The following is a 7,767-nucleotide window of genomic DNA, read 5'->3' as shown; positions in this document are numbered from 1 at the left end:
ATTTTTGATTTGCGAGATTGAGCTTACATTGAATTCTCATCTAATAAGAGAAAATTTTATTGTAATTGAGCATTATTATGAGTTACACATTATATTACACTTGTACACCGAGAAGAGTGATTGGTGAGAGACAGGGTCAATTCCAAGAGAAGTGGCGTTGGTTGTAAAGCCTAGAGAGAGGTTGTAAATTTGAGCACTTGAGGAAGAGGACATGGGCTAGGCCAACACTTAGAGGGTATAGAGTGTGATTATAAGTATGTAGTTGTAAAGTTTTCAATGAACTAGAAAACCATATTATGTGGTGTAAACGTTATTCGGGTGAGCGTAGAAAACCCGGTTGTGATAGTGGAGATCTCCTCGAGGTGAGGAGCGGAGATGTAGGCCGTGGGGACCAAACTCCGTGATCATATCTTTTGTTTGTGAATGCATTTGCGTACTTATTCCTGTATTCATATCTTATATCGCCTTTGTGTATTACTCTTCATATTGCCCTATCACATTTGTAGATTATTTATTTCACCCTTGTATTAGTTTATATATCTTTTCATATATCATACTTGATAGGAATTTGTTAATTAGTTTTTAATTGGCATAAAATTGGATTAGATTAGTATTAGATCCTAATCACCCCTCCTCCCCCACTCTAGAGTCTAACAATTGGTATCAGAGTTTGGTGCTCTTTGATTTAAGGTCTAATCACATTGAGTTAAAGATCCAAGTTATCTTTTATGCTAATCTTATTTTGATTTTATTTGTATCTTGCTTGAATATATATACATTATGGATATGCACGGTACACCTAATTTAGGTTATGCCATTAATGTTACTCCTCGTTTGGATAATTTTCCCTATGCTCAATGGTGTGTTAGATTCAATCTTTTTGTTCGATCTAGACATTTTGATTTATGGGAAATTATAAATTGCACTTATATTATACCCACTTTGGAGAAATCCAAGTGGAGTAAAGATGATCATAAAATTTTTACCATGAACAATCTTTTGTTAGAATTTTTACATAATGCGTTCGATTCATCTTTTTCTAACAAGCTTGATTCTTTTGATAGTGCTTACACATTGTGGAAACTTATAGAAGCACATCAAGGGAATTTGGAGGCGATCCGACAAGCTTTGGAGGATTCCGCTTCTAGTTCATGTGGAGCTTCATTTTCATGCACACGGCCACTAGGTGATAGCCCTAGTGGGGTTTGCGAGTTCGAATCCGTTAATAATTTATCTAGTGATGAACTTGCTTGTGCTTCTGAAAATTTATTGCATGTCTACAACAAATTGCATCATATCTTTTTAGATTTAAAAAGCAAGCATGTTGCATTAAAATCCGATCAAGAGTTAATAGCCTCTAAGTTTGATACTATTTCAAATGAATATGTGATCCTCAAAGAAAATAATGAGAAATTAAAATTGGATCATGTTTCCTTAATTTCAAATGTTGCTAAGATAACTCATGAAAGAGATAATGCCATATTAGAAGTAGAGAACATAAAAATTAATATTGCTTCTTTTATAAATGACTATATATGTTTTACTTCTAATAAAAATGCATATGTGCCTAATAATAAAGATTTGAATCTTGTGAATAAACACATTTCACCTTTAGATTTAACTTTGAAAATATGTATTAATAATCATAAGAAGCTTATGGATATGTGTGCCAAGTCTAAGTAAAAATCATCCACTCATTATGATCACATATATAGCAAAGTTTATAAGTGTTCTATTTGTGACCAAAAAGGCTACCTTGCTAAATTTTGCTATGATGCACACAAACCTAAGAATGCTAATACTCCTTGTGCATCTCATGTAGCTTCATCATTATGTACACATACACATTCACATGCTCATTCTCACAAAGTTCATTATAAGCATGAAAATGTGTTTAAATGTGATCTATGTGGTCGTTTTGGCCATTTGGCAAAATTTTGCTTTGATTTGAAAAAGACTTCACCTTTGCCAAATGATTTTATTAAGCCACAAAGTTTTAAATGTGATGTTTGTGGTCGCTTTGGTTATTTGACCAAATTTTGTTTTGATTTGAAGAGAGTTTCTTATTTGCAAAACAATTTAAAAGAAAAATCTTTATTTGCAAATAGTTCCCGTGCACGAGCTAATGGTCCACAATAACAAATGGATCTTTTTCATTGCACATATTACAATCGGAAGGGTCATTTGAGTGAATATTGTTTTGACCATGTTAGTGCACCACATATGCCCAAGAGATTACAATCGGAAGGGTCATTTGAGTGAATATTGTTTTGACCATGTTAGTGCACCACATATGCCCAAGAGGGTTCATAACCCTAGGGCTTTGAGCTTTATATTGTTTTGACCATGTTAGTGCACCACATATGCCCAAGAGGGTTCATAACCCTAGGGCTTTGAGCTTTATTGATCGGGGTCATGTCCCTAAACAATTCGGCACCAAGAATGCTTGGGTGCCAAAATGATTTTTAAACCAAGAATTTTAGTGTTTTTTTTTTCTTTTTCTTGGTTTTATAAAATGTGCTTTGAAAACTTTTAATATGAAAACAATTTTTCTTTGATCAATTCCTTTATTTTCATGTTTCGCTTTTGATGAGAGGTTTGTGTTTATATAACCCCCCGGATTTATTGGGTGTTTATTCCCAAATCTTTTTTATAGGATGCTAAAAATATTTATATGGGTTGAAACAAGCTCAAGAGCTTGATATGGTTGCCTCTCTCATTTGTGAAAATCAATGATGATTTTGTTTTATACTTTTAAAGATGATTTTTTTATCCATAGTTCATGATTCTTGTACGTTTTGCAATCTTATTTTTGAACTATGATTTTTTTTTGACTTGTTCTTTTGAATTCATTATATAGCACAAATAGATGATTCAAATTTCAATTGTGCCTTATAATGCATTCTATATGTGGTTTGATCAAGTTCTGCAAAGAGAGCTTTCTTTATTGATCAAACATTGTTCTTGGACTTAAATCTTAATTTATGATTTTATTTGAGTGATTTTTTTTCATCTGAAAACTCTTTTTTCATGATCCTCATGTTTACCATTCTTTTGATTTCATAAATCTATTTTTATACACAATCTTTATGTTTATGTTTTGAGACACACCATTTCAATGATACATCCACATGTATTCTCTTTATCTTGATATATGTGATTAATTTTTAGCATGTTTTTATCTATGCTAACTCACATGTGTTCCTTAGCCTTCATTTCATACATTCATGAGGCGTTTTGATAGGAGGAGCAATCCCTATACTTGTTTCATACTCACCCATGCTTATAGGTAGGGGGAGCTTTCGCTCTCTTCATTTTTGTTGGTTTCCCCTTTTTGATGTTGTCAAAGGGGAGAAATATTGTGAGTATATTCTCTTTGTTTATATGCATGACAATTACAATATTGTATATTCATTTCCTTTCATGCATATATCCTTTTTGTAAATTATTTGTCATCATAAAAAAGGGAGAGATTGTTGGCCTCTTTGTTTTGATGATGTTTAACAAATAATTTATTACTAATGTTGTTTATCTAGTATTTGTGTTTATCTATTTATTGTAGATAAATAACATGTTGAAGAATGGATGGAATCAAGCATTCACGATCATATCCAATGGAGGTTGGCGGAATAGTGGAATGAAGCCTTGCAATTCAAGTTGAAGATCCAAGTTCAAGCTTCATCCACAAGTGTACCAAGTTGAGCTTCATCGAATATCTAGATAGCTTGGGTAATTTAGTTTAGGTTTTTATATTATGTGTTTTAGTACTTTAAGCTCAATATCATATACACACATACACATTTTAGTTTTATATATATATAGTTATATATACATATTTGAGTTTTTGGTTTATAGACTTAACAACAATAATTTACATCTCTTAACAAGTCTATATAATCATTTTACAATGTTTCAAAATAGTGTTTAAGTCTTTTGTAAAAAACATGTATGTTTAGTTTTCAAGTTTTTTGGACTATTTTGAAAAAATGATGAGTTTTCACAAATGTGAAGCAAAAATCCAAAAATTCCTTTTGTAACATGTTCATTAATATATTTTTAAACATTTCCCAAAGTTTCATAATTTTTAGAATTTATTTGCTATTTTTAAAGACGCCTCAATGTTTAGTTTTACTGTTCATTTCAGACTGAAAACCTGTTATCAGTCGAGTGGTTAGTCGACTTATGTGTCAACTGATGAATATACCTGGAATTATCAAAAAGTCTCTGTTTCTTTTTAGTTGACTGATCAGTCAACTGATGGCATCATCAGTCGACCGATGAGATCATCAGTCGACTAATAAACTCACAATGGCTAGTTTTTGTACAATTTCCAGATTTTTGGTTTTTAACTAGTTTAAAAAATAAATTATTTCTTCCAAATAGGAAGTGATATTTACAAAATTCTTTCTCTAAAATGTTCATATACATGTTTAGAAACTTCCCTTGACATTTCATGAATTTTGGAGTTGATTTACTGTGTCAAATTGATTTTACAAAGTCGGGTGTTTCAGTAGTTTTTAGAAACTATAATATCTATGTACAAATATTTATTTCCCTCAACTGGGAAGTTATATTTCTAAAATTCTTTCTCTAACATGTTTATCTACATGTCTAAAACCTTCTCTCAAAATTTCATGATTTTCAGATTTGATTTACTATTTTTAATTGATTTTACAAAACCAAATACGTAAAATTCTAGCACTTTGAAACTGTCTGTTTTTCTTCTATCGAGGTCATCAGCCGACTGATGTACATTTTCAGTCGACCAACAACCTCATAACGGCTAGATTTTCAAGTTTTCTATGTAGCCATTAGTTTGTCTTTTTGCTTGTTTTTCTTGGGTTTTTGGGGGTTGTTTCTTCATCCTATATATACCCCTTAACCTCAAACTTCTGAAATCATTCAAGAATGTTTTAAATAAGTTTAAGAGAGTTTTAACAAGGGTTTAAGTCTGGTTTAAGTTTGTTTAAAGAAGCTTTTAAACATTTGAGAGTTTGTTTTGTGAAAAAAATTTCACAAGAGCTTGAGAAAGATCATCCATTAGTGTTTGAGCATTCAACTCGTCTCCCTCTCTATTTGATCTGTAGAAAAGTTTCTCTTAAACTCAATTCTAGCATTTTTATATGTTTGATCTTAATTTCATAATCTTGATTTCATATTGAGTTTAATTGTTTCTATTGAATCTCTTTGTTCACACACAACCATTGAGCTTATTGTATTTACATTCATAGTATTATTTGGGTTGTGGGTTTGTGATTTGTGAGATTGAGCTTACATTGAATTCTCATCCAATTAGAGAACATTTTAATGTAATTGAGCATTATTATGAGTTACACATTGTATTACACTTGTACACCGAGAGGAGTGGTTGGTGAGAGACGGGGTCAATTCCAAGAGGAGTGGTGTCGGTTGTAAAGGCTAGAGGGAGGTTGTAAATCCGAGCAGTTGAGAAAGAGGACACGGGCTAGGCCAACACTTAGAGGGTGTAGAGTGTGATTGTAAGTGTGTAGTTGTAAAGTTTTCGGTGAACTAAAAAACCGTATTGTGTGGTGTAAACGTTATTCGGGTGAGCATAGAAAACCCGGTTGTGATAGTGGAGATCTCCTCGAGGTGAGGTACGGAGACGTAGGTCGTGGGGACTGAACTCCGTGATCATATCTTTTGTTTATGATTGCATTGGTGTACTTATTCCTATATTCATATCTTATATCGCCTTTGTGTATTACTCTTCATATTACCCTATCACATTTGTAGATTATTTATTTCACCCTTGTATTAGTTTATATATCTTGTCATATATCATACTTGCTAGAATATTTGTTAATTAGTTTTTAATTAGCATAAAATCGGATTAGATTAGCATAAGACCCTAATCACCACCCCCCCAGGGTCTAACAGAAACAACCTTTATTGATAAACACTTCTACACTTAGGAGCTAGTATGAATCTTCTTCCCTGTTCAGTCTATCAATAGCTATAGGTAGGTGAATTAAAACATACTAAATGTACCCTACAGTTAGCTAATAGATCTGTGAAGATTCAAGAGAGAGAGAGAGAGAGAGAGAGAGAGAGATTAAGTAGATCTATAAAGATACACAAGACAGAGAGATTAAGGTTGTTCTAATTAAGGCTAGGGAGTTTATTTTTTCGGTTAATTTTATAGTATTGGAAACATAATATATTTCCAATACCACAGATCAGATACTTGTCATTCTAGGAAGATTGTTCATTACAACTTCCAATGATCTGATCAATTATAAAACTAGTCAAATGAAGCTATCTTTCAAAAACATGATTGTTGATCTTAACATTTTCAACCTAGGGAACCAGCCGACTGATCCACCAAATCAACTCCTAAAAGTAAACTACATTAAAGAAATATTGAGTGAGCAGTTAGAAGGAAAGTATGAGTTAGATTTTATAGACTTGAGTTTTGTGGAGGTCATTAATGAAGAAATCAGGCTTTTTGATGAAGAAATTAAATTTTTAGAGAAGTTGGACCAACCAGCTTGTCAAGTCTCAATCTTGAACCCTGGTCTAGGGTAGATTTTTTAGTGTTGAGATTGAGTTTTTTAAGGAGGTAGAATGGTATTCTAATTTTCGGTCCAATTTTGAAAGCAGCATTCAATCGGTGGAAATGCTCATCAACGACATAAACATTGATTTTGGTTTCACTAATTACTCCTTACCAACCTACCAAAATATACTATAAAAATTACTAAAAGCTCAAAAAGTAAGAAAATTCAAGCATATAATAGAGTTCATCATTTAACACTTTTTTAAAATCAGTGGTAGAGTTTTCAGCAATAAGGTAGCATTTGATGTAGGACTGGAGCTTTTTATTTTAAAACTTTTATCCTACATCTTTACTCTTTGCCTCATAATAATAAGAAAAAGTATTTATTCTTCTCTCCTTTAAGAGTTTTTTGTTCTTTTAGGAAAAAATGAAAAAGGAAAAAAAAGAGAAGATAAAAAAAAGTGAACAAGAATTTTTTTGTTATATCTCCTAATACTAAAAGTAATTACAGATTTTTATCATTTTATCATTGCTCTATGTAAAACCCTAGAAATTTGAAAATATTATTCCTGCAAACCTATCCTCAGTAAAAGTTCATGTCTTTATATAGGTAAGTAAATGTACACAATACACAAACCTATAGTGTTACATCTGTGCTCTGGTTGGTCGACCAATGCACAGAACCGGTCGAACGATGAGCCCATGTCGGTCGACCAATAATCCCCGACCAGTCGAACAATTGATGCACATAACTGGGATTTGATTCGGGTCAGGTAAGTTTTTGGGCCCAATTACATATGAGTATATATATGCATCTTTTTCATGAAAATATCTTCATTTTCATCAAAATCTCTGAACCCTAGTATCATTCACCTTCCCTCTCAAAACCGTAACCCTAGTTTGTGAGTTTGGGAGAGCTTCGTGAAGCAAATACCGAGAGGATGGCGAAATCGGCATTTTCTGTGAAGGGAGATCGTGTTTCTTCCAAGTTTTTGAGATCAACATGTTTGGAAAGGAAATATCTTCTTCCTTCAAACCTATCCTCAGTAAAAGTTCATGTCTTTATGTGTTTAGTTTGTAAAGCTAATGTTTAAAGCTTAGGTTTGATGAATAAAACCTAGTTTTGATGTTTAGAACTTAAACCCATGAAAAGATATGTAGATTAAATCTCTAATTAACAGATAATATATGATCATGATCATTAGAGTTGTAATTAATTATTTATTTACATTTTTAATTGTTTTAAAACC

The sequence above is a fragment of the Asparagus officinalis genome, chromosome 1 (genome assembly GCF_001876935.1).
Source record: "Asparagus officinalis chromosome 1, Aspof.V1, whole genome shotgun sequence".
In the NCBI taxonomy this organism is placed as follows: domain Eukaryota; kingdom Viridiplantae; phylum Streptophyta; class Magnoliopsida; order Asparagales; family Asparagaceae; genus Asparagus; species Asparagus officinalis.
Note: the sequence above shows the minus strand (reverse complement) of the source record.